The 27,977-nt window shown below is 41.7% G+C and overlaps 1 protein-coding gene across 34 annotated transcripts in view; it reads right to left on the bottom strand.

The window, feature by feature from the left end:
* The window catches only part of ZFX (zinc finger protein X-linked), a 65,005-nt gene extending 38,681 nt beyond the window's left edge, over positions 1-26,324 (bottom strand). For 7 of the 34 annotated variants that reach the window (XM_035289547.3, XM_035289565.3, XM_078362548.1 and 4 more), the window contains exons 1-3: positions 25,536-25,601; positions 23,589-23,660; positions 22,059-22,170 (exon numbers count right to left, since the gene is read on the bottom strand). The gene's annotated coding sequence lies outside the window, so the exon portion shown is untranslated. Of the gene's footprint in view, positions 1-22,058; positions 22,171-23,588; positions 23,661-23,861; positions 23,942-24,082; positions 24,254-25,535; positions 25,602-26,059 lie in introns of those variants that run through there. The other 27 variants (XM_035289557.3, XM_078362554.1, XM_035289563.3 and 24 more) reach the window with 10 other exon arrangements.
* Positions 26,325-27,977: the final 1,653 nt, after the last annotated feature.

Genomic DNA, 27,977 nt, shown 5'->3' with positions numbered 1-27,977 from the left:
GTAATCAACGTATTGCTTACGTCCATCAAGTGAGCGTATCTTGATGAATTCTGATACATACATAAACCTTTGTAATCACTACTCTGAACAAAATATAGAACATTTTTAGGACCCCAATACTCTTATCTCCTCAGTCTGTAACACCCCATGTTCCCAAATGGGTAACCAGTTTTGTTAAGGTTCAACTTAAAATACATTCTGTAGCTTATTGTGGGAAATGTTTGTACAATTTTCATATTCTATAAATTTAATTAGAGAATATGAAAATTCTCTACTAACTTCCAACCAGTAGATTGAACAATGGCAAAAATTCAAAGTGCATAACTGTAATAAACAACCTTTGGGATTCTGCCTAACCTCTCTTAACTAACCCTCTCATCTAAAGAAGTAAATTCCCACAGTGTATTTATACTCTCCTGGCCACAGTTGATTGGCACTAGCTATAAAGTGGTAAAAAGTAAGTTCATCTTTAAGCACAATAAAATCAAAGTCCTATCCCTGAGAAACAAAAACCATGAGCAAGGCAGTCCCTTCCCTTTCCTCCCTCCCAGTGGCTGGAACATAAGAGCTGAGGAAAGTCATTTTGTAACTCTGGCTTAGACTAGTAAACAAAAAATAAAAAGAATCCTGTGAGTGCTTTGAGTAACAGAATAGAGTAAGCAGGGAGAGGAGACAGCTTTTTAGCTCCTGGTTCTAGATCTATATTGAGGTCTAGCTATAACCCTGCCTTCAAATTTTATAAGACATTCCAATGGCCTTAATTCTCCCTTTTCTACTTAAGTCAAAAACTTACGACAAAAAGAACCCTAACCAATGATTTCGGCTTTACCATTTTTTGGCTAATTGTATAAGTACTACATGCTTATTAAAATTTCAAATAACAGAAACATAAGTCATTTTTCTAAAGCTAGGTGACATCATTCCTCTGTTCAAAAATGTTTAATAACTCCCTGCTCCCTCTACATAAAATTCAAACACCTGTGTCATCTTCTAAGTTCTAGCCCAAAACTACCTTTCCACTATCATCTCCCCTAACTTTCCTTCAAGCACTTCCCTCTACTACCCTTAGCATGTACATAAACACATGTTCCCCACCCACACATAGTTCGGCCAAACAAAAATAATACTCAACATCCCCATAAAACCCCAACTTTGGGCCAGGCGCGGTGGCTCACGCCTGTAATCCCAGCACTTTGGGAGGCCGAGCCTGGTAGATCACAAGGTCAAGAGATCAAGACCATCCTGGTCAACATGGTGAAACCGCGTCTCTACTAAAAATACAAAGAATTAGCTGGGCATGGTGGCGCGTGCCTGTAATCCCAGCTACTCAGGAGGCTGAGGCAGGAGAACTGCCTGAACCCAGGTGGCGGAGGTTGCGGTGAGCCGAGATCGCGCCATTGCACTCCAGCCTGGGTAACAAAAGCGAAACTCATCTTAAAAAAAAAAAAAAACCCAACTTTATATTTGATTCAGGGTTCCTTCTACCTGGAACACCTTTCCCACATTATCTCTGCTTTAATCTTTCCCCCTAAATCTCCTTCCACACAAAAAAAGAGAAAGCTGGAAATAATTTCTCCCTCTGAAATTTCCACAGCACTCTATTCTTCTCTGACTATACTGGTTTGTCATATTATGATTATTTATATATGTCTTATTTGCAGATACTAAATTACATATATATAGTCCTTAAAAAACTCATTAACATGGCATAGTAATAGAAATATCCATTAAATGTAACAGAAAATTTACATTCATAAAAGGGATTCTCAACATAATCAACTCTGAGATATATTCTATTCATTTTTAAGAGATAGCATTTTTCATGTAATTTATTCAGACTGTTTCAAATTAAAGTAAATGGGCTAAGTGCAGTGGTTCACACCTGTAATCCCAGCACTGTGGGAGGCCGAGGTGGGCGGATCACCTGAGGTTAGGCATTGGAGACCAGCCTGGCCAATATGGCAAAACCCCTCCTCTACTAAAAATACAAAAAAAATTAGGGGGGCATGGTGGCACATGCCTGTGATCCCACCTACTCGGAAGGCTGGGGCAGGAGAATCGCTTGAACCTGGGAGGTAGAGGTTGCAGTGAGCTGAGATTTCGCCAATGCACTCCAGCCTGGGTGACAGGGCAAGACTCTGTCCCCAAAAAAAAAAAAAAACCTTCTAAGCATTATGAAACACTATGACTTCAAGCCAATTAAGAAGGCAATAAAGGGTAGTAATTATAAGCCCCTAACCATACAAATTTCCCTACATAAACCCAATCCTCTATGAATTCTCAACCTGCAGAACAACTTTTCTTGACATTCATCCTCCTTGGCATTTCTATTATTAGAATTTAACAATCAACTCCCTGATTTTTGAAGTGCTCTTTCCTCTGTTGTTTTAAGTGACTTCTAGTTCTCTTTCCCCCTTGTTAACTGCTGGCTACTCTGCCTCCCCTCATCCCTTATTTCTGTTCTGCCCAGGGTTGTGTGCTCAACCTTCTCTTCTGCTTTTTCTTTATTCCCATGGTTTCAACTACTACTTCCACAACAATGACTCCCAAAATCATCCTAATATGTCCAACAGACTACTGAATATTTTCATCTGGATAAACACCAACCTTCTCTTGATATGACCACTATGGCCTTTTCCTTCTTCCCTCCTCATAGTCAGATTGCCAGATCTTGTCAACTCTCTTCAATTTCTCAAGAATCCAACCCCGTTTGTTTGTTTGTTTGTTTGTTTAGAGGCAGAGTCTCACTCTATCACCCAGGCTGCTAGAGTGCAATGGCGTGATCTCAACTCACTGCAACCTCTGCCCCCTGGGTTCATGTGATTCTCCTGCCTCAGCCTCCTGAGTAGCTGGGATTACAGGGGCCTGCCACTGCGCCTGGCTAATTTTTGTATTTTTAGTAGAGACGGGGTTTCACCATCTTGACCAGGCTGGTCTTGAACTCCTGACCTCATGATCCACCTGCCTCGGCCTCTCAAAGTGCTGGGATTTCAGGTGTGAATCACTGCGCCTGGCTCCCACTTTTCTTTTTTTTTTTTTTTTTAAAGTCCTAGTCACCGTTCCCACTCAGCTTCGTATTTCCTGATCCCAGGGGGATGAAAATAGCCTCTGGACTTGCCTTGCTCCTTTCTGCCACTCCTACAACAAATGACTAGAAGCCCTATTACACATAAGGGTTGGTGCCAAGTACTGAGGCATTTCTGCAATCTGTGGGCAGATTAACCTTCCTGAAGCACTGCTTTGATCATAGCACTCCCCTGCTCTGAACACTTCAGCAGTTCTTCAACACTCAGGGGCTCTACAATATTAACCCAAGCTACCGTAACAGACTGATTTGCTTTCTTCCCATCCTTTTACATCATGTGCATTTCCTAATATATTCTGGCCTACATGGGGGTGCCCACTCATCTCATCTTGACTTAAGTGAGCTGTAATTACTCAACAAACTATCGTTTTGCCTGGTCATTTTCCCTTCTGTCATAAAAATTCAAACATTCTAAATAGAGATAACTATACCTCAACCTCATAACCCCTCTCGAGTTACAACTACTAATTCCCTTTGACAATCACAATGAAACTGTGTTCTCAGAACAGAACCTACTCAGAGGAATTCTAAGATGTGATAAAGAGTGGAAGAAGCTGTGTGATAATGTAACTAGTAGTGTCCATGCCTCTGTAGTACAAACCAAGCCCAGAGATCAGTTGAATCTAAACACAAATAAGCAGGATGGTTCAGAGAACCAAGAATCTCAGAATTTGGGTGAACAAGTACTAACATTCAGTGTTACTATCAAACGCCCTCAAAGTATTTCTGGGACTCTACTAACATCTCAAACTCAGCAAGATACTCCCTTATCGGTTACAAGAACCATGATCCCAAAAATGCTTCTGAAATAATTCACAATGGAAAAATACCAGTTTTTGGGAATGGATTGTGAGGACAGAAAGTTTAAATAAATAAAAGAAAAACATATAGTTTTAAGGGAAATAATGGGCTGGGAGAACCCAGGAAATTCACAAAAATTTCCTTCCACTGTTTGAAATAAAACATTATCATCCTAGAAGAAGGTAATTATAAATAAAGAATACAATAAAGCAATGAAAGTTAACAGGTATAGCAATGTCATTTTCTCTATCTTAATTAGGGATCATGGATATAATTTATTGGTTGTATATCTTTTGATGCTTAGACACTTCCATGATCTCCCTCTTGGGCAAGTTAACAGGATTCTTATTCACTTTGCTTTCTGCAGCTAATATGCATACAAAAACCACTTTTCTGCTTTTGGTCTCTCGAAACCTCAATGCCTGTTAATTCTATGACTCAACTCTATTTCTTCTCACTAAGTCATGCTCAGACAACCAAATTTTATTATACATGGTAGAAGGAATTCTTAAGCTGCAGGAAAGGCAAACAAAGGCAAATCTGTCTATAACAATTCTTCTTGGATGGAAATTAGAACTGGTGAAAACTTATATTTAAAGCCTAATTACTATCTTCTCTCTTAAGCTACATTTCTTTCCTAATTTTCCCCCCATGTTGTTCATTGTTAGCCATCATTTCTCCAAATATCTTTTTCAAATCTGGAGTCATAATTCACTTCTCTGACTACATCAGCCCTTAAATAAATTTATCACTTCCTTTTTTTTTTGAGACAGAGTTTTGCTGTTGTTACCCAGACTGGAGTAAAATGGCACGATCTTGGCTCACCGCAACCTCCGCCTCCTGGGTTCAAGCAATTCTCCTGCCTCTGCCTCAGGAGTAGCTGGGATTACAGGCGTGCGCCACCATGCCCAGCTAATTTTTTGTATTTTTAGGAGAGACAAGGTTTCATCTTGTTGACTAGGATGGTCTTGATCTCTTGACCTTGTGATCCACCCGCCTTGCCTCCCAAAGTGCTGGGATTATAGGCGTGAGCCACCACACAGGGCCACTTCCTCTTTATTCTCACTGCTACCACTCTAACAAGTTCTCCTCACATGCAGACCATGTGGGCCCTTTCAATCCAAAGACTTGAGCCCTTACTGAACTCAGGAAAATTTGTTTCTATACTTTGCTCCATTTTCTCTATTCATTCTTAGCATTTTTACTGCAGGACATGAAAAGACTGCTAAATCTAGCTTCTATATTGCTTTAACTTTTCTCTCATATTTTCTATCTTTGTCTTTCTACTACATTCTCAGAAAATCCCTGAATTCTTCCTTCTAAGCTAGCTAATTTGATCTCCACCCCATCTACTGAATTTTTCTTTAAAAGATCATATTTTAATTCCAATAGTTTCTTTTCCATAGGAATCTCTTCTTTTTTTTGGTGCACACAATATCTTCCTAAATCTCTCTGAAGATTTAAAGTTTATTCTGTACCCTACATAAACTGTTTCCTCTGGTGTTTCAATATTCAGTTAGTTGAATTTGGTGCCTCTCTTTCAAACTGCTGGTCTTCCTGATAAGCATGGTTCTTCCTGGTTGTCTATTCCTATTTGTAGATGAGAGTCTAGACTAGAGTTACATTCTGATTGCTGGGGTGAACTTCTTCAGCCCAAGTAAGAATTCCTGTTTGCCCAACAATAAACTTAAATTCACACAGGAGTCCTATATAGAATGAGTCCACAGGCGAGAAAGAAACCATGTAACCGGCCAGGCTCTCCTTTAATGGTGTAAGAGTATCCCACTTCCACATGCTGGAGGTTCGATATCTCTTCAGGACAGCTGCAAGCTACCTAAGCTACTGCCCCTGCCTTTCTTGCTAAACGGCACTCGCTGTGAAATTTCCTATGGACAAACAAGCAATTCAGAGCACTGAATTTCGGGCATTAACCCAGCAGGAAAACCATTACAGGAACCTATACTAACAGGTAAATGGCTTAGCTTTCCACGGCTTTAATTATCTGGCTGTACTCATGGCTTGTTCTATCTCCAAGTGCCTCCCTGCTTTTGATGTTGGTGGTACTGCAGGATGCCAATTCTTGGCTGATCCTTTCTACTTTTTGAATAAGGCCACAGGTTCAGTAAGCTCTCTTGGGTTTGCCACTAATTTACTTCCAGTTGCTGTATTCAATCAGAAATTCATCATATTCTGATTCATAAGCTGATGTTTTCTTGTTTCTCTATTTTTATATTCTTTGAGTATAGAAGGAAGAAAAAATAAATGTGTGTGTTCTCTAGTCTATGTTGAATTTGAAGTCACTATGAATTTTTATGTGCCAGATAAAACAGCATGGAAATACGTAAATATAGAAAGCAAAAGAACATATGAGACAGTAATTTTAAAAAATCAATAGCAGTGGAAGGTTACAACTACTATCAACACTTAATAGATCAAATTATCTAAAAGGAAAGAGAAAATGTGTATAATCAATATTAATCTAATAGCTCTAATTCAAATTCCATTCTCTAAGAAAAGAATATTTTCTTTTCAAATAGTCCTGTCCACTCACTGTCAAGAAGAGGAAAAGAAAATATCTGCTGTTGTAAATAGAGCCCCATCCTTCCTTGCCCTTGTCCCGTTTGGAACTTTTGTAGGCTTTGCTCAAAAATTCAAGACCGAGTTTTTGTATTAGTTTTTCCGTAAAACCATGTTGAGCCAATCAGTAATTTCAAGGTTTTGTTTGTTTAAAGTCTAAGAGTCCAAACTTTCACAATCTATTAAAACTTCGCCCTAAAATAACAAATCTTCTTAAAGCCTTATTTTCTCAAAGCCCCTATTCCTGCTTAGATTAAGAGTTGACACAATACTCTCTGAACTTAGCTGCACGAAAGAGCTACGAACACTACAGTTTTAAATGCTTGTAAGACTTAGCTTGATGTTAGGAAATGCACACACTGTCTAACTAGTTTTCAGATGTTTAACGCAGTACAGACTCCTTAATAAAGTATTGCCAATTAATGCATTAAATAATGAAGTAATATCCATGTTCATTACCTAACATTCTACCATATAGCATATAGTATAACGGAATGAGTAAAACAACTGAACTATTTGGATCACTCTTATTTCATAGTGAAAAAGTTTTAAAATAGCTCATTAACTTTTGCTGAAATTCTGAAAAGAAATTCTATTCACGTTTCCTCTACTGAAGTATTCTACCTTTAGCTGCAGACTTAGCTGGAAGCAGTGTGAGAAACACTTGATATAATCAAAGGATGAAGACAGTGTTTTGACATTGTATTAAGTGGAGATTTAGACACTGTACATGGATTAAATGAAATAAAACCATCCGGGCCAGGCGCGGTGGCTCACACCTGTAATCCCAGCACTTTGGGAGGCTGAGGCGGGTGGATCACGAGGTCAAGAGATCGAGACCATCCTGGTTAACATGGTGAAAACCCTGTCTCTACCAAAAATACAAAAAAAATTAGCTGGGCACGGCGGCGCGTGCCTGTAATCCCAGCTACTCAGGAGGCTGAGGCAGGAGAATTGCCTGAACCCAGGAGGCGGAGGTTGCGGTGAGCCGAGATCGCACCATTGCACTCCAGCCTGGGTAATAATAGCAAAACTCCATCTCAAAAAATAAACAAACAAACAAACAAATAAATAAATAAATCCTAGGTAAAATTTTTAAAAGGTTAATTTCAGTCAAATGCAGTATATGATGAAGAAAGGTTGGTATCAGAAACTGTTATTCTTACATGTTTCCTTTTTCTTGCATCTGCTATCTTTCCCAAAATTGGGCATTTAATTTATCTCTGAACTAGTCATCAACATAGCTGTTAACTTAGTAAGTACATTTCTTTTCAAACCCCTTCTCAATGAGCAATATATCTCCATGTATTAGAAAATCTTTCTGGCCAGGCGCAGTGGTTGACGCCTGTAATCCCAGCACTTTGTGGGGGCCAAGGCGGGCAGATCATGAGGTCAGATTGAGACCATCCTGGCCAACATGGTGAAACCCCATCTCTACTAAAATACAAAAATTAGCCAGGCATGGTGGTGCAGGCCATGTAGTCCCAGCTACTCAGGAGGCTGACGCAGGGGAATCGCTTGAACCCAGGAGGTGGAGGTTGCACTGAGTCAAGATCACGCCACTGTACTCCAGCCTGGCGACAGAGTGAGACTCCATCTCCAAAAAAAAAAAAAGAAAAAAAAAGAAAATCTTTCTCATACGTATTAGGATTCAGGTTTTTTTTTAAATTAGTGCATTATCACTTTCATGTCACTTCATTCAAGCTAATTAAGTGCTTTCCTTCATTTTGAGGTAACCAGTTGTAAAAATCACACCTTGCAGTTTTTAAAACATTCTAAATATTTTTCAACTATGAATTTTCTTAACATAATTGTCTTGCCAACTCTCTTGTCACTGATAACCACCACTGTAACCTTGACTAATACTGACCGTACTCTATCTCACCTACATGAATGCATACTTACTATTATTGCTTTTCCTAAATACATTACTTTGGGCCTCTGAGGTTCTGTAAACTTAGTGTTAACACTAACTTTATTCTCTGTACACCTTAAACACTGGCAAGAATATAACATTGGGCCTTTCAACAACTAAAACAAATGCTTTAAATGGACAGTTCCAGAATTGTGAGGTATTTTTACATTGATCTTTTGCTAATGCAATTAGCAATGTGTTTTGCACATGGAATTTAATAAATCCTTTAATCATTAAAAAATAATAATAAAAGAAAAGAACAAGCTGGACAATGCAGTAGCAGGTCTGCAATACACCTGCTTCTCAAAGACCAACAATGGGCATGCTCCAGATTGAGTATCGGCAAGCATTAATTTCATGACCATTCTTTGGAGCAAAGCTAGGGAGTCAGCTAATTTTTACCCAAAAAAATCTCCAGACCAAGGTTTTTCCAGGGGGGTGGGAAGACAATAAAATGCTAGATAATAACCTAAAAGAGAGGAAGAAACTGGGAGGAAGCACAAACATATAATTTGAGATAAGAAAAAAAAAAAACACAGATACAGAAAAAGGAAAACAACTTGTAAAATGGCCTAGATTTCTAAAATGTAAATTACCAGCATTAACTCAATAAAAGAAAGAAAACCCAATCATCATAAAATTTTTTTTTAAAGGGGGGGCCTGAGCACAGTAGTTCACACCTGCAATCCCAGGGTTTTGGGAGACCAAGGCAGGGATCGCTTGCAGCCAGGAGTTCAAGACCACCATGGGCAAAATAGCTAGACTCCATCTTGACAAAAAAATTAAAAAATTAGCTAGGCGGCCGGGCACAGTTGCTCATGTCTGTAATCCTAGCACTTTGGGAGGACGAGGTAGGTGGATTACCTGAGGTCAGGAGTTTGAGACCAGCCTGGCCACCATGGTGAAACCCCACCTCTACTAAAAACAAAAAAAATTAGTCAGGTGTGGTAGCTCACACCTGTAGTCTCAGCTACTCAGGAGGCTTAGGCACGAAAATCACTTGAACCCAAAAGGCAGAGGTTGCAGTGAGCCACAATCAAGCCACTGCACTCCAGCCTGGACAACAGAGTGAGACTCAGTATCAAAAAAAAAAAAAATTAGCTAGGCATGGTGGTGCACGTCTATAGTCCTAGCTACTCAGAATGCTGAAGTGGGAGGGTCACCTGAGCCCAAGAGTTCAATGCTAGAATGAGCTATGATTGTCCCACTGCACTCTAGTCAGGGCAGCAGGGTGAGACCCTGTGTCTATTAAAAACAAAAAGAGAAAAGTTGTCTAATGTTACCCCTTTCAAAAAGCTCCAGTCTTTCCCCAAAGCTTTTTTTTTTTTTTTTAATAGAGACCAAGTCTCACTATGTTGCCCAGCTGGTCTTGAACTCCTGAGCTCAAGTGATCCTCCCACCTCAGCCTCCTGAAGTGCTAGGATTAGACATGAGCCCCATACCCTGCCTTTCACCAAAACTATCTAAATTGAGAAAAAAAGCTTTCTCAACTCCTTTTATAACACGAATTTACCATTTAAAACAAAATCTAACCAAAACAATTCAAGCAAACTACGAACTTGGTTAATTATGAATCCCAAGTCAAGTATCTGCAAATGTGATCCATGACGTAAAAAAAAAAGCAGCGCATACTGACGCATATGTCTGTACACAGACATATACAAACACAGACCTTGGCACAGTATGGGTACTCTAGAATTCAAGGATGGAGCCAAATAATGGCCCAAACTAATAGGTCAAAAAAGAAACCCCCGATATTCTCAACAGATGCTGAAAAGTTGAAACTGAGCATCTACTTTTGATTTAAAGCAAACTTTTGAGTCAAATTGGGATAGATAGTTTAACAGTTAAAAAATACGATAAAGGCTGGTCGCAGTGGCTCACACCCATAATCCCAGGACTTTGGGAGGCCAAGGCAGGCGGATCACCTGAGGTCAGAAGTTTGAGACCAGCCTGACCAACACAGAGAAATCACATCTCTACTAAAAATACAAAAATTAGCCGGGCATGGTGGCACATGCCGGTAATCCCAACTACTCAGGAGGCTGAGAGGGAGGAGAATCGCTTGAAGCCAGAGGTGGAGGTTGTAGTGAGCCAAGATCGCCCCACTGCACTCCAGCCTGGGCAACAAGAGCAAAACTTCATCTCAAAAAAAAAAAGAAAGAAACAATAGGAATGAAGGGCAGATACATGCTAAAACATGGATGACCTTGAAAACAGTATGTTAAGTGAAAGAAGACAGACACAAAAGACCACATGCTATAGGATTCCATTTATATAAAATGTCAAGAACAAGCAAATCCACACAGACAGAAGGTAGATTAGTGGTTGCTAGGAAATGAAGGGAGCGGGGAAAGGAGAGTGCCAGTAGGTATACAGTTTCTTTTTGGGGTGATGAAAATGTTCTAGTTAGTGGTGATAGTCACAGAACTCCGAATCTACTAAAAAAAAAACACTGAAATGTACATTTTAAAGCGTAGATTTGATAACAGCTTTATCTCAACAAAGCTGTTTAAAAAATACTCAAGTATATGCAATCTTAAACCAGTTCATATCAGAACATGTGTTTTGAGATATGAGAATGATGTGTTATCACTTTGTAACAAAAAGACATCTATTAAACCTAAGGTAAAACATTATTAGAAGCCAAGTATTCTCTCTAAAGTCAAAATTAAGACAAGGATGCCCATTTATACTATTATTATAGGATTGTATGACAACTGTCAGTCAGCGCAATTAGGTAAGATGATGAAATACAAGATACAATTGTTATTTAAGGGAAATTAAATGATTTGTATATGCTATATCTAGGAAATCCAAAAGAATCAACTGAAAAACCATTATCAGTATTAATTCATAAGGTGTGCTGATACAAAATTAATACACTTGAAGACAAAAGCTTTCTTATGTAACACTTAAGAATGAAAAATCCCACTGATAACAGTAATTAAAAACTCTACTGTGGGCTGGGCTCCGTAGCTCATGCCTGTAATCCCAGTATTTCATGAAGCCAACTCGGGCAGATCACAAGGTCAGGAGATCGAGACCATCTGGCCAACATGGTGAAACCCCGTCTTTACCAAAATACAAAAAATTAGCCATACATGGTGGCAAACACCTGTAATCCCAGCTAGTTACTTGGGAGGGTGAGGCAGGAGAATCATTTGAAACCAGGAGGCAGAGATTGCAGTGAGCCAAGATTGCGCCACTGTACTCCAGCCTGGTGACAGACCGAGACTCCGTATCAAAAAAAAAAAAAAACAAAAAACCACTATACTGTGTGGGATTTTTTTTAAGACGAATAGAGAAAGCAATCTTGTTCTTGCATATGTTAGATTAGGGCTGGGCGCAGTGGCTCACAGCTACAATCCCAGCACTTTGGGAGGCCGATACAGGCAGATCACTTGAAGTCAGGAGTTGGAGACCAGCCTGGCCAATGTGGTAAAACCTTGTCTCTACTAAAGATACAAAAATAGCCGGGCATGGTGGCACACACCTATAATCCCAGCTACTCAGGAGGCTAAAGCAGAAGAATCACTTGAACCCAGAAGGCAGAGGTTGCAGCGAGCCAAGTTTGTGCCACTGCACTCCAGCCTGGGGGACAGAGGAAGACTGTCACAAATAATAGTAAAAAAAAAAAGAATATGTTAAGATTAGTAGTATCAATTCTCCCTTAATTAACCTCTCTACATTCAATCAAAATCCCGATACACCTTTCTTTAAATCAGCTGATATCGTATGTGTAGGTCAGCTTTTGGACTCTACCCTGTGCCACTGGTCAATCTGGCTTTGCGCCCACTATTTTAATCACTGTAGCTTTATACTAAGTGTTGATATATGTTAATGTAAGTCTTCCAACTTTTTCTCAAGATTGCCTTTGCCATTCTTGGCCCTGTGCCTTTCCATATAAATTTGAGAACTAGTCTACCCAAAAGAAAAAAAAAGCAGCAGCAGCAGTAGCAACAGAGCTACTGAGATATTAATTGCGATTGCAATGATTTTCTGTATATATCAATTTAGGGAGAACTGGCATCTTTACAATACTGACACTTCCAATCCAATGAACATGGTTATCTCTTTCCATTAATTTAGGTCTTCTTTCATTTATCTTAGAAAGGTTTTTACTGTAAGTCTTGGTATGCTTTGTTGGGTTTATTTCAAGGTATCAGATGTTCTTTTTTTTTTTTTGCGACGGAGTTTCGCTCTTGTTGCCCAGGCTGGAGTGCAATGGCGCAATCTCAGCTCACAGCAACCTCCGCCACCTGGGTTCAGGCAATTCTCCTGCCTCAGCCTCCTGAGTAGCTGGGATTACAGGCACACGCCACCATGCCCAGCTAGTTTTTTGTATTTTTAGTAGAGATGGGGTTTCACCATGTTGGCCAGGTTGGTCTCGATCTCTTGACCTCGTGATCCACCGGCCTCGGCCTCCCAAAGTGCTGGGATTACAGGCGTGAGCCACCACGCCTGGCCTGGTATCAGATGTTCTTTGACCTTATTATAGATTATATTAGTTTTCAAATTTGATTTTCAAATTGTTTGTTGCTGCTATAGAGAAAGAGTTGATTTCTGCATCTCAATGTTCCCCAACTATAATATAATAAAATTAGAAATAAATGTTACAGAGGTAACAGTAATACAAAAAAAAAAAAATCCTGGAAATAGAAAGTTCTAAATAATTTTAATGGGGAACAGAAAAACTATGGAAATCACAACATATTTAGAACTAAGTAATAACAAAAACCAATTCATGTCAAAAATCATAGCATCCAGGGACAGAGAGAGGCTGGTTAACAGATACAAAATTACACCCAAATAGGGGGAATAAGTTCTAGTGTTCCATAGCACTGTAGGGTGATTACAGTTAAAAATAATTTATTACGTATTTTCAAATATCTAGAGGAGAGGATTTTGAATGTTCCCAACACAAAAATATGACAAATGCTGAGGTGACAGATATGCTAATTACCCTGATTTGACCATTACACATTGTATACATGTATCATAATCATTCTACCCCATAAATATGTACAATTACATTTCAGCTGGGCACAGTGGCTCATGCCTATAACCCCAGCACTTTGGGAGGCCAAGCTAGGTGGCTCACCTGCGGTCAGGAGTTCAAAACCAGTCTGGCTAACAAAGTGAAACCCCATTTCTCTAAAAATATAAAAATTAGTGAGGTGTGCTAGTGCACATCTGTAATCCCAGCTACTCAAGAGGCTGAGGCAAGAGAATCACTTGAACCCGGGAGGCAGAGGTTGCAGTGAGCCAAGACCACACCACTGCAATCCAGCCTGGGCAACTGAGCAAGACTCCCTCTCAAAAAAAAAAAAAAGTTACATTTCAATTTTTTTAAATAACATCCAATTATAGCCTAGAGAAAATGTTTTGGTTTTACTGTATATATTATTAAAAAAGATTAAATATGAATGAGCTAAGCCTCTAACTTAAATTTTTAAATGTCACAATGAATGCAAATAAAGTAGAAGGAAAATATTAATAGGAGCAGAAATAGAAAGGATCAATAAAAGTAATTATGTTAAAAGTCTAATAATAAAGGGGGTTACTGGCAATACTGATCAGAAAAAAGGGAACAAACTAACAAAATTAGGTTTTTAAAAGTCATCGGGGAAATCTGTATTTTATAATAATGCATTTGAAATTTAATATTTTTCTAGAAAATTGTTCATTTTGTTTAAATGACCAAAAAACCTCAAGAACAGCTTAAAAAAAGACTTATCATCATAAAAGAAACAATCAACAAATCAGAAACCACAAATTTACACACAGAAGACACCAAACATAAATAATTTCACAGATGGATTCTTACTTTTAAGAGACAGATTGTCGCAGGGCGAGGTGGCTGACACCTGTAATTCCAGCACTCTGGGAGGCCAAGGCTGGCAGATTACCTGAAGTCAGAAGTTTGAGACCAGCCTGACCAACATGGTGAAACCCGTATCTACTAAAAATACAAAAATTAGCCAGGCATTGTGGCAGACACCTGTAATCCCAGCTACTCAAGAGTCTGAAGCAGGAGAATCACTTGAACCTGAGAGGCGGAGGTTGCAGTGAGCCGAGATCATGCCACTGCACTCCAGCCTGGGCAACAGAGAAACTCTGTCTCCAAAAAAAGAGAAACAGATTGCCTCTATTAAATAGCAAGTGTTTAAAAAAAAAAAAGAAAGAAATACTCCCCAATTCATCTTATGAGGTTGACATAACCTTGTTATTCAAACAAGATTACATAAAAAAGGAAAAGTACACGGTAATAACAAAGAGATGCAAACATCCAGGAATCCAAAAATAGTTTAAAATAGAAAATCTAGGACCCATGCTGTAGCTCACACCTATAATACCAGTTCTTTTGGAGGCCCAGGCAGAGCAACTGCTTGAGACCAGGAGTTCAAGACCAGCCCGTGCAGCATGGCAAGACCCTGTCTCTACAAAAAATTTTAAAAATCAGCCCAGCATGGTGGCACATGCCTATGGTCCCAGCTACTCAGGAGGCTGAGGTGGGAGGATGGCTTGAGCCCAGAAGGTCAAGACTGCAGTGAGCCGTGCACTCCCACCTCGGCAACAGAGTAAGACTCCATCTCAAAATGAAAAAAAAAAAAACTGCCAGGTGTGGTGGCTCATACCTGTAATCTCAGCACTTTGGGAGGCCGAGGCGGGTGGATCACCTGAGGTCAGGAGTTCAAGACCAGCCTGGCCAACATGGTGAAATCCTGTCTTTTTAAAAAAAAAAAAAAAAAAAAAACAGAAATCTATTAATGGACTTCATCACACCAATAGATGTAGCAAAAGCATTAGCAAAATTAAACTCTTGCTCATGGTAGAAACTCTAAAATGATTAGTAAAAGAGAACTGAAACTAAAAAATATCCAGGCTGGCCGGCACGGTGAAACCCCATCTCTACTAAAAATACAAAATAAAATAAAATAAAATAAAATGCTGGGCTTGGTGGCACATGCCTGTAGTACTACCTGGAAGGCTGAGGCAGGAGAATGGCTTGAACCCAGGAGGCAGAGGCTGCAGTAAGCTGAGATGGCACCATTGCATTCCAGCCTGGGCAACAGAGCAAGACTCCATCTCAAGAAAAAAAAAAAAAAAGCGGGGCGCAGTGGCTCACACCTATAATCCCAGCACTTTGGGAGGACGAGGTGGGCAGAACACGAGATCAGGAGTTCAAGACCAGCCTGACCAATATTATGAAACCCCATCTCTACAAATACAAAAATTAGCCAGGCGTGGTGGTGCGTGCCTATAATCTCAGCTACTCAGGAGGCTGAGGCAGGACAATCACTTGAACCCGGGAGGCAGAAGTTGCAGTGAGCCAAGACAGTGCCATAGCACTCCAACCTGGGCAACAAGAGCAAAACTCCGTCTCAAAAAATAAAAATAAAAAATCACCAGCACCCCCTCCCAAAAAAGCCCACTACAATACCGTATTTAATGATAAAACATTAGAAGCACTCCGCTAAAGTACCTAGAGAAGGATGCCCATTATCAATACATCTACTGAACACTTCAGTACAGGAATTAGTCAATGCAGTAAAACCAGAACAAGACATAAGAGGCAAGAAGGAATGGAAAAGAAATAAAACTGTATTATTCAGACATGAAAATTATTTAGAAAATACAAAAGAATTATAAACTGTTATTACTATATTTCACTGACTCTGAAGATACCAATTATAAGCTGTACCCTTATTTTACACACTATTAAGAAAAAAACACTGCCAATTAAACTGACAGTATTTTCTTATTAGCTAGGATTTTCATTCTAGATTTATCAAGACAATTCTTCCAGACTTCGACTTTTATCAGATCTTGTGCATACAGAAGAAAAGGAAATTGGTAAGATATTCCTACAACTTTACATTCAAGGTCCTACTATGGATTGCTTTTCTACTCAAAACTGTTCAACTGTTGCTAACAATATTGTCCTCTGCCAACAATAGTATTGGTGATGCGGCACTTCTTAAAATTACCCATTATTATTTATGAGATTTTCTTTCAAGGCAGACACCCACTTCACAATTTCTTTGGCCTCCAGTTTTATTGTTTGGCATGAAATAATAATACGACAATGCACATACTCATTTAAAGTGATGACAAAATGAAGAGCACTGACCAAGTTTGTGTATGTGCAGGCAATGATAGCTACATTATGACTGATGCCTAGACAACAGTGATTATAGGACACCATCAAAGATCTATTTTGATTTCAGGCATGTGAAGATGTAGGGGGGAAAAGTGCACCTCAGAATCTCTGAAATATGATGAGCTCAGCAAGGTTGCATGAACAGTACATGTAAGTCAACAGTGATCCCTATACATGAGCAGTAACTAAACAGAAATTATAACTAAAAGAAAATCCTATTCACAATGACAACAAAAATTCCAGTATCTAACAAAAGTTGTACAAGAGCTTTATGAAAAGGAGCAGCACATACCCAGATTTAAATCCCGGCTCTACTACTTAGCATTTATCTATATGAATGTATTTATTCTATAAATTGGAAGCAAATATAAAAATCCAACAACAGTTTTCACAGAAATTGACAAAATGACCCTAAAATAAGCAAAGGGAGGAAAATAGCTAGAATAATTCTGAAGGAAAATATATATTAAGTTTTAATTATAAAGCTATTATTATTAAATCAGGATAGTATAGATACAAAAATAGGCAAACAGACCAATTAAACCAAAATAGAGAAACAAAAAACAGATACTTATGTGGGAATATGCTATACCTCAGGAGTTGCATAATAAATCAGTGGGGAAAAAAGCTGAACTATTTGATAAACCCACAGGAAAAATATATTAGATCCCTACATCACACAATACATAACAAAAAGTCTGGTGAATTAATGACCTAAATATGAAAAAGCACTGTATCATTAAAACCTTAGGGTAAGGGAAGAATTTATTAAAGATAAAAGAAAACACAAGCCATAAATGAAAAAAAAAATTGAGAAAACTGGCTACCATCATATTAAGAAGTCCTACATAAAAAACTTTCCATAAACAGCGCTAAAAGCCAAGCCACAGACTAGGAAAAGGTATTTTCAGCGTATATGATCACAAATTACTATCCAGAAAATAAAATCCATAAACCAGCCAGGCACAGTGGCTCATAACGGCAATCCAGCACTTTGGGAGGCCAAGGCAAGCCAATCACTTGAAGTCAAGAGTTCGAGACCAGCTAGCCAACATGATGAAACCCCATCTCTACTAAAAATACAAAAATTAGCCAGGCATGGTGGCAAGCATCTGTTATCCCAGCTACTCAAGAGGCTGAGGCAGGAGAACTGCTTGAACCTGGGAGGCAGAGGCTTCAGTGAGCCAAGACGGTGCCACTACACTCCAGCCTGGGCAACGGAGCGAGACTTCGTGTCAAAAAAATAAATAAAACCCATATACCAGCAAGAAAGAGGCAACAATCCAACAGAAAAATGGACCAAAGGTATGCACAAGCAATTCATAGGCAACTCAGATGGCCAATAAATACATGGGGAAAAAAGGTCAACCTCATTACTAGAAATGTAATCTAAGATTACATTTAGAAAAGCAGGCCGGGCGGTGGCTCAAGCCTGTAATTCCAGCACTTTGGGAGGCCGAGGCGGGTGGATCACGAGGTCAGGAGATCGAGACCATCCTGGTCAACATGGTGAAACCCCGTCTCTACTAAAAATACAAAAAATTAGCTGGGCATGGTGGTGCATGCCTGTAATCCCAGCTACACAGGAGGCTGAGGCAGAAGAATTGCCTGAACCCAGGAGGTGGAGGTTGCAGTGAGCCGAGATCGCGCTATTGCACTCCAGCCTGGGTAACAAGAGCAAAACTCCGTCTCAAAAAAAAAAAAAAAGAAAAGGAAAATAGCAAGGAGTTTAAAACCCAACAGATTGGGAAAAAATTGCAAAATCCAATCCTTTGGCAGTGATTTGGAGAAACGGGATCAAACATAGCTGGTGGGAGTATCAAACAGAACACAATTTGGCATTTCGGCAATTCCCAGTAAAGTTGACAATGCACAGACTTCTTAAATGAAGCAATTCTACTTCTATCATCTGTATATAATCCCAAGAAAGACAAATCATGTATGAGGATGTTCATAGCAGTAGTGTTTGGAATTCAGAAACTGCAAACAGACTCACGGTCCCTCCACGAAGAATAGATAAAACCACAGTCTGTTTATATACTGAAATATCAAAAAATGAATGAACTAGATCAGCAGTTTTCAAATTTCTTGGTCTCAGGACTCCTTTGCTTTTTTTTTTTTTTTTTTTTTTGAGGCGGAGTTTCGCTCTTGTTACCCAGGCTGGAGTGCAATGGCGCAATCTCGGCTCACTGCAACCTCTGCCTCGGGTTCAGACAATTCTCCTGCCTCAGCATCCTGAGTAGCTGGGATTACAGGCATGCACCACCATGCCCAACTAATTTTTTGTATTTTTAGTAGAGACGGGATTTCACCACGTTGACCAGGATGGTCTCGATCTGTTGACCTGGTGATCCACCTGCCTCGGCCTCCCAAAGTGTCCTTTGCATTCTTAAAAATTAAGAACCACAATTAAAAAAAAAATTAAGGACCACCAAGAGTTTTTATGTGGGTTATAGCTATAGATGTTTATCATACTAGAAATTAAAACTGAGACATTTAAAAGCACTTATTAATGGATAATAATAAACCCATTGTATGCAAATATACTTTTTTTCTTTGTTCCATTTTTCTCTTTTGTTGAGATACTTTCTTTTTTAAAACTTTTGGACTGGCGCGGTGGCTCACGCCTATAATCCGAGCACTTCGGGAGGCCGAGGCGGGTGGATCACGAGGTCAAGAGATCGAGACCATCCTGGTCAACATGGTGAAACCCCGTCTCTACTAAAAATACAAAAATTAGCTGGGCATGGTGGCGCGTGCCTGTAATCCCAGCTACTCAGGAGGCTGAGGCAGGAGAATTGCCTGAACCCAGGAGGCAGAGGCTGCGGTGAGCCGAGGTCGCACCATTGCACTCCAGCATGGATAACAAGAGCAAAACTCCGTCTCAAAAAAAAAAAAAAACTTTTATCCTAGGTTCGGGAAGACTGTGAAGGTTCGTTATACAGGTAAACTCGGGGTTTGTTGTACAGATTATTTCATCACCCAGGTATTTAAGCCCAGTACCCAATAGTTACCTTTCCTGTTCCTCTCCCTGCTCCACCCTCCACCCTAAAGTGGACCCCCAGTGTCTGTTGTTTCCTTCTTTGTGTTCATGAGCTCTCATCAGTTAGCGCCCACTTGTAAGTGAGAATATTCGGTATTTGGTTTTCTGTTACTGGGCATTAGTTTGCTAAAGATAAGATTTTCACAAAAGACATGATCTAGTTCTTTTGTATGGCTGCATATTTACTTTAAAATAACTATTTTAAAAAAAAATAGTAAAGCAAGTGGCACTGTTTTACATTTTTGCAAATCTCTTTCATGTCTGGCTTAATAGAAGCCAGCTGGATTCCCATAAGTATTTCTGCATTTTATTATGGCATCATATGTTATGCAGCCTCTGTACAGTATTCCTATAGTGTACAGGAAAATGTGGGTGAAAAAGGCAAATAAAAAGTATTATGAAAACAGTCTGACCTCACGGACCCCCTGAAAGAATCTTAGGGATCCCCAGGAATCCCTGAAGCACACTTTGAAAATTGCTGAGCTAGATAAACACATTACGTGGATACTTACCTGGCAAGGGAGATACCATGATCACATTACATGGATAAATCTCAAAAACACAACGTTAAGTGAAAATAATAATATAAGTCATGGTTATAATACTGTATATGTAAAACTAAACACACAGGCAATACCTGATATTGTTTTGGTACATATATATTGGGACAGTGGTTACTTCTGGCGAAGAGAAGACAGAATGGGATGGGGAGGTACCCTTTGACTCAATCAGTGAGATTTTATTTCTTTAAACAACAAAAAGACATGAATCAAGTATGTAGCAAAATATTAAGAACTGTCAAATCTGGGTGATTCTGATTTTCAGTAATTTTAAAATACTCCATAAAACTTTTTAAATATATGTATTTTTAATGCTAATGGTTGTGTACTTCGAGGCCACACAATTTCCTTAAAGTACATTTCCTTTGAGTAAAATACAATTATAAGATACCTGGATTTTATAAAACGTTGTCCGGAAAAACAATTTGTCAGGAATAAGAATAGGCTGGCCATATTCCAATCAGATAAAGGGTGGCGGGAGGGGGGTTATTCCTTGACCTGGTACCCTGATAGGATAAGCATGCCTTAATATGTCTATCCCTTGGTCAAAAAACACACTGACTGGATATCTGATTTTGAACAGCTGAAAACTATTCAATTACATAAAATTATCTGCACCCAATAACGGAAATGATTGTTTTTGAAACTAATGATCCATATTCCAGGTACTATTTGGAGACAAAGATAAACGAGAACTTATCTCTATATTCAGTTTAGAAGACAAAAATATAAACACACAGACAAAATGTAATATGTTAAATGCTAAATTAAGGCGAATCCCACCATAGAAGACAGATAAGGCACACAGTGTTTCTAAAACACAGAACACTTTTATGTAACACACCTGTTAACATGCTGTGTAAGTTTCCCAATCTGGAAAATACTGGATTTAAGAATAAATGGGGTGAAAAGACAGGCGAGGTTTTTGTGAGATAAGCAAACCTAGGAATATTTGTAAAGAGAGGGTAATGATGCAAGAGACGGCATCACAGACAGAGCTCCATCCCTAAGGAGGCAGCCAGGGTGAAGAGCAGGCGCAGAGCAGTGAGGCTTGCAAGAACAATCCCTCCTGCAATAGCCCCCTGCGGCAAAAGGAGAAAGGCCTAGGCGGAAGACAGCAGAAAGGCATGAAACGAAAGGGAGGGAAACTTGGCTGTTTATCAGATGGCCATCTACTCTTCTCAGTGAAGTAAAAGATTGGGTAATCTTTGCTGAGAGTGAGGGATTTCAAGGACTATTTATTTGAGTAGTTTAAATGTGAAAAAAAAGTTTGGAATTACCAGTGTACACAAGCACAAATATTATAAATAAGATTATTAGAGGCTGGGCGCAGTGGCTCACGCCTGTAATCCCAGCACTTTGGGAGGCCGAGGCGGGTGGATCACGAGGTCAAGAGATCAAGACCATCCTGGTCAACATGGTGAAACCCCGGCTCTACTAAAAATACAAAAAATTAGCTGGGCATGGTGGCACGTGCCTGTAATCCCAGCTACTCAGGAGGCTGAGGCAGGAGAATTGCCTGAACCCAGGAGGTGGAGGTTGCGGTGAGCCGAGATCGCGCCATTGCACTCCAGCCTGGGTAACAAGAGCAAAACTCCATCTCAAAAAAAAAAAAAAAAGATTATCAGTGACAGTATCAGTCTAAATGGGGTTAGAGAGTAAGCATTTACAAAAAGCAATGTAGAAAAAAAACTGTAACGTATTTGTGAGCATGCTTTTTTTAAAAAAAAAGAAATCTGCATCTATCTGAAAAATACACAGAAATTTAAAACTAACACCTTATTTATCCAGGGTGGTTGGGTTAGAAGGTGTTCCTCCCGTCAGTTTTCCAGAGTTTCAAGGTCTACCCTTTCAGGCAAAAATAATTTTGTATTTAACCATTTCTCATGGAAACTAAACTACACACTTACCTGTCTTAATCACACAACTTGACTCTAATCTTAAATCTTGAACATCCACTGTTGCTGTACTGCGCAGCAAAACAATTCTATCTTCTTAATAGTTCTTCTATGTCTTTCCCAGCTGTCAAGATATAAAAGCACCTGGTTCTTCTAAGTTTATGTTTACCCTTAACATCTCAACAACCACAGCTCACCTTCACAACGTGCTTCTAGTCAGCCTCATGCAACGCAGTTTCTTGAACTTTTCTAAACCATAGCCCTTTATAATAAACATGAGACTCTCATTCCCTCCAGCCCTTTCATGGAACACTGCTGTTCATGACCTGTTACAGTCCAGAAAAATGGAAAAGCTGAAAATGGGTATTCATGCCACCTTAATGTTCCTATCATACAATTCTAGGAAACAGGCAGGGCGTGGTGGATGGTGCCTGTAATCCCAGCACTTTGGGAGGCCAAAGCAGGCAGATCCCTAGAGGTCAGGAGTTCAAGACCAGCCTGGCCAACATGAAACTCCCTCTCTACTAAAAATACAAAAATTAGCCAGGCATGGTGGCAGGGTCCTGTTGTCCCAGCTACTTGGGAGGCTGAGGCAGGAGAATCACTTGAACCTGGGAGGCGGAGGCTGCAGTGAGCTGAGATCGCACCACAACAGAGACTCCATCTCAAAAAAAAAAAAATTCTAGGAAACACATTTCCCACATACGCATCTAGATTAGTCAAATATTAATCAAAACATGAGCAGGAAGGTTTGGCTTAGCAAACAGTCTTAGTTACCCTCTCAAACAAAACGGTGGTTCCTTTCACCAGGGGGAAGGACAAACTGCAAAGACCATGTGAAGGTACTGCCTTTTCAATAATGGCTCTTCTAAACTAGACTTTTCAAAACTGACTTCTTAAAAAGTTACCACAGGAGGCTGGGCACAGTGGCTCACAGCTGTAATCCCAGCACTCTGGGAGGCTGAGGTGGGAAGATCATGAGGTCAGGAGTTCGAGACCAGCCTGACCTAAATGGTGAAACCCCATCTCTACTAAAAATACAAAACTTAGCGGGGCATGGTGGTGCACACCTGTAATCCCAGCTACTCAGGAGGCTGAGGCAGGAGAATCGCTTAAACCCCGGAGAAGGTTGCAGTGAGCCAAGACGGTGCCATTGCACTCCAGCCTGGGCGAGAGAGCGAGACTTCGATTCAAAAAACAAAAATAATTACCAAGGGAACACTCATTTCTCATTTTCATCAAATAACCCACAGCACTAGTCCTGAACTCTTCAACCAAGGTAAATGAAATGTTAGAAACACCTCCCTATTTGTGTACCACAGAAATTATAAAAAATCTGAGCAAAAGATTTCGGATGATAAATCAGGATAGAAAAAAGGAACAGCTGTCTTTATAGAGATGCATCATCCCAAAAGTAGCAAAATTTGTTTAACTTCTGAATATTCCTGTAATGATTCTGACAATGAGAACACTGATCAATTTACTACTCTCATTATTTTTCAACTTTGAAACTTTTCCTAGTACAATGGAACTATTAAGTACCGTAAAGCACAGCTCAGGGGCCAGACGGCAGTGGGAGGCTGGAGAACAGCTTGAGCCCAATATAGCAAGAACCTGTCTCAAAATAAAAAATAAATAAGTAAATAACAAGGCGCAGCTCAGGTGTGCCATCACTCTTCTAGTCGAGGGCACCCCAGCTGCCTCCCCCATTGAGTATAAGCCCCTGGCAAGCAAGCTTTTCTGCAATCTAACTTTTCTAGCCTAAATTCCCACCACTCCCCTACCATGCACTTTTGCCAAACTGCAAATACTTACTGTTTTCTGAAGAAGCTTCACCCTTGAAACGTCCTTTTTCCACCTCCACCTCCACCTAACAAAGTCCTCCCCATCCCTCTGCAACCTTCTCCAAATGCCACCTATTAATACTTCAGGAACCCTTCCCTCCCTGATCCTCCAATAGCAAGCTCGCTTCCCTCGGAAATCCCAGTAATTAGCTGTACCTCTCACTTTACTGCATTTCACCTTGCCCCACCTACCTCTAAACATGAGACTTCTCGCAGCAGCCACCATCTGCATTACAAGAACCTTTTTAATGTTTCTAAGCACCTAGCACAGTGCATCGCTAACAGCGGGCTCCGAGTTTATCAAGAAAGTTGTACAGTGTGCAGTCAAAAAAGTACGGTAGGGGATGAAACTCCGCCTTAAAACTTCACAAATGAAAAATGGAAATACCATGACAGGCAAATGCACAATAAATATGCACCACACTAAGCTGTCCTCCAATAAGAAATTTTAAAAGTCTGCCCTTATTCCGCAATTTTATAAAAAGTAAATACCACTAACAAGTCACTAATCGCTTAAATCGTTTTTCAAGAAATTTGTTTCCACATTAGTACGAATGATTCAAAATTTTATTCCTCCGCTTTCGTGTTGGGCAATTTTTTCCCTATAGGACAAAAGGATGGCGAGAACTTTCCCATCAATCTTTATTTTTCTTTCTTTATTCAGATACTCGGGGCGGCAAGGATTGTTGGAAAAATAACCGCATCGAAGGCACCTTAGCAGCCACATATGATTTGACTTAAGCAAAAATAACACTTCCTGGGGTCCCGTATGCCCTGGTGAGCCCAGGTGTCCGGAATGCCACCTGCCCCGAGTGCCCTCGGGTGGCTACAGGCGCAGGCGAAAGGCGCAGGGCCGGGGGCACTGAGGGCGGAATGGTCCCGGCGCCCGGGCGGCACCTCAGCTGAAACGCAGCGGAAACTGCAGCCAGTCATGGGGCTGCGGGAGGCAAGGCAGGAAGGTGGCGCTGCCGCCGAGCGCCTGAAGCCCGAGCGCTCATCATGGCGGCAAGGGCAATGGCCGCCACGGGGAGCGAGCACGCCCCTCCGCGCGCACACGCCGCCGCGCCGAGCCTCCGGGGCCCGTCACCGGCGCCGCTGCCGCCGCCCGCTCTCCCACCCCCCCTCACGGGCTGTAGCGGAATTTTCTCTCCAGACACCGCCTCCAAGATGGCGGCTCCCCCTCCCGGCAACCCCCTCTACCGTCCCCTGCAGCAGCCGCCGAGCCGCCGCCATCTTGTCCCCCCGTCCCTCCCCCCCCTCGCCGATATTTACATAGCGAAAATCGGCCCGGCCGGCCTGCGGCCTTCACCTCACGCCTGCAGCCTTCGCCTCCTTGCCAGGCCTCACCCCGGCGCGGTGCCCCGGGTCGGCCGCGGCGCCGACCCGGGGCCCCTCGGTCGCCTCCGGGACAACCGGGCGACCCTCCCCCAACCCCCGCCCGCTTACGGAGCGCGCCTCCGCCGCCGCTCGGGGCAGCCGGGCTCCTCCCCGGGCCTAACTGCGGCCTCCTCGGGGCCTGCTCGGCGCCGCGCGCCACGCCGCCCGGCCTAGCGCGCGAGGGCGCCTTGCGGGCCGCCGACCAGGCCGAGACCAGGCCGCTGTGCGCGCACTAGGCCCCGCGGCCGCGGCGGCACCCGGGACTCACCGGACAGGCGTGCGGGTGGCCGGCGACGGTGGCGGGTGCTGCAGGCCGGCCTTTCTCTGGAGCACTGGGCCGGGCTCCGGCTGGTGGGGCGGGCGGAGGGAGGGAGGAGGGGCTGAGCTCGGAGCTGACAAAAAGCGGCCCAGCTCCCCGGCACGGGCCCGCCGTCAGCACGTCACGTCACCGCCCGGGAGAGAGACCCAGGAAAATGCGGAAGGGTAGAAAGGCCCCCTCCTCCGCCCGGTGGATCCCTCTGGCGCCCCGGGTCGGCTCCGCTCCCGCCCCGCGACCGGGGAACCCAGTGGCCTCGCTGCGGCGGGGTCTCCGGCGGCCGGAGTCTCCGTGACAGCGCCCCCCTTCTTTCCACCTCCTCCGCGCTCCCGCCCGCCGCCGCCACACACGCGCCGCTGCCGCCGCCGCCGCCTCGGCCGTAAAGCCCGCGCGGGGCCGCGGTCGGCCGACCCCGCGGAGAGGCAGGCTGCCCGGCCGCCCCCCACCTTGTCCCGGGGGCCTCCCCGGAGACCTACCGCCTCTCCGCGCCGGTCTTGGCCGAGGCCCCAGCTCGAGTTGTTTGCAGGCCCTCAGACCCCCGCCCGCAGTAAATGTGTTTTCTTCACCCCCGTGGCTGGGGAGGAAGATAAATTTAGCAACCCCCGCCGTCCCCTGCCTTCGCTTAAAAACAAAAACAAAAAAAAACTTTTAAATCAAATGAAAAAGGGTTTGCCAGTCTAACCGGGAAGGGGGTGGAGTGGGGGGAGAAGGGTTATCCCTGGAGCACCTACCGAGCCGTCTAATTTTTAAAAAATAAGCCGCCAGAGAGCCAAACTGACTTTATTAGTTTGTAGGGGGGAGGGGGATGAGCAAAGTTACATTCTGAAACATTTCACACGTTGCAACGAGCAGGAATTTTCTGTGTGTATTTCCTATGTACCCGTGTTTCAAAGCCTGGGAGCCTGTGAAATGTAAGTCTGGTGTCATCGTTCCATAAATCATGAATTTTCCACATTCCTTGATAGGAGCCCAGTTGAGTATGGATTTTTCTTTCTTTTTTTTGGTAACAAACTGCTTAAACAAGCCTTTTGAAGTTTCAAAAGACTTGGGAAAGAAGGAGAAAACGATTAAACAGCACTTATCAACTTCAAAAATGTCTATTTTGAACTTTACTTAGTTTAAATGTTTATGCTATCTTCCCATGCTGAACTTGGAACCCAAACTCTGTTTTAAAGTTACTAGGAAAAAGTTAAATAGTGGAGTCTACATTAATTCCAGAATCTGCCATGCTGTCCTTCGACACAGCACTAAATGTTAAAGACATTTTTAAACAATTAAGAAACAAAAATTATAACGCAAATAGTCTACTGATGTGAAATCTCTTTAAATACAGAGGCCACATATTTTAGTTGCCTGACATAACTCTAAAACTCCCAGCATGCAATTTGTCCCCTCAGACATCTCTCAATCACAAATGCTTTCAAAAAGAAAAACAAAAGTAGAGTAAGAAGAAATCTCTGAGAATGCACTGAATGGTAATTTTCCTCTCGGACTTTAGTCTGAATTTTTTCAAGTGATTAAATTTCCTTTCAAAAATCGTAAAAACATGTCTTCATTGTTTATAAAAATTACATCAGGCTGTGATACTGTTCACAGAAAGGTAAATGGAACCAAGCAATGCTGTTTCAAGCACACACACACAAAAATAGCTTGTGTGCCCACATTAATATTTCTTTTTTTTTTGAGACAGAGTTAAAAAAAAAAAAACTCCAGCCCGGGCTGGAGTGCAGTGGTACGATCTCGGTCCACAGCAACCTCCGCCTTCCAGGTTCAAGCGAGTCTCCTGCCTCAGTTTCCCGAGTAGCTGGGATTACAGGCACGCACCATAATGCCTGGCTAATTTTTGTATTTTTTCAGTGAAGACGGGATTTCGCCATGTTGGCCAGTCTGGTCTCGAAGTACTGACCTCAAGTGATCCACCCGCCTCAGCCTCCCAAAGTGCCAGGATTACAGGCGTGAGCCACCATGCCCGGCCGCCCACATTAACATTTCAAAAAATTGATAACCAGCATTTAAGTACTTTCCAAGAGCCTCGGTTTGATGCTACGGTATGGCAAGAATGGAGGCCAGGTGCCCTGACTCACCGCTGTAACCACAGCACTTTGGGAAGCCGAGGCGGGAGGATTGCTTGAGCTCAGAAGTTCAAAACTAGCCTGGGTAACATGGTGAGACCTCATCTCTGTAAAAATAAAAAGAATGGAGCCTCACTTCATCATCCATGCAATTGTAAGCAACATTTTCAAGACAAAAACCTAATGTCACCGTTCTTGTTGGGTTTTTTCATAATTACCATCAAATACTTATACATCCACCAGTGTAAAGCACTTGAGTGTCCAAGGAACATAAAAGAAGCAGATGTATTCTCAACTTAAAAAGTCACCAGTAGTTTAGAGA

The sequence above is a fragment of the Callithrix jacchus genome, chromosome X (assembly GCF_049354715.1).
Source record: "Callithrix jacchus isolate 240 chromosome X, calJac240_pri, whole genome shotgun sequence".
NCBI lineage: Eukaryota > Metazoa > Chordata > Mammalia > Primates > Cebidae > Callithrix > Callithrix jacchus.
This window is presented reverse-complemented; position numbering and strand designations above follow the sequence as displayed.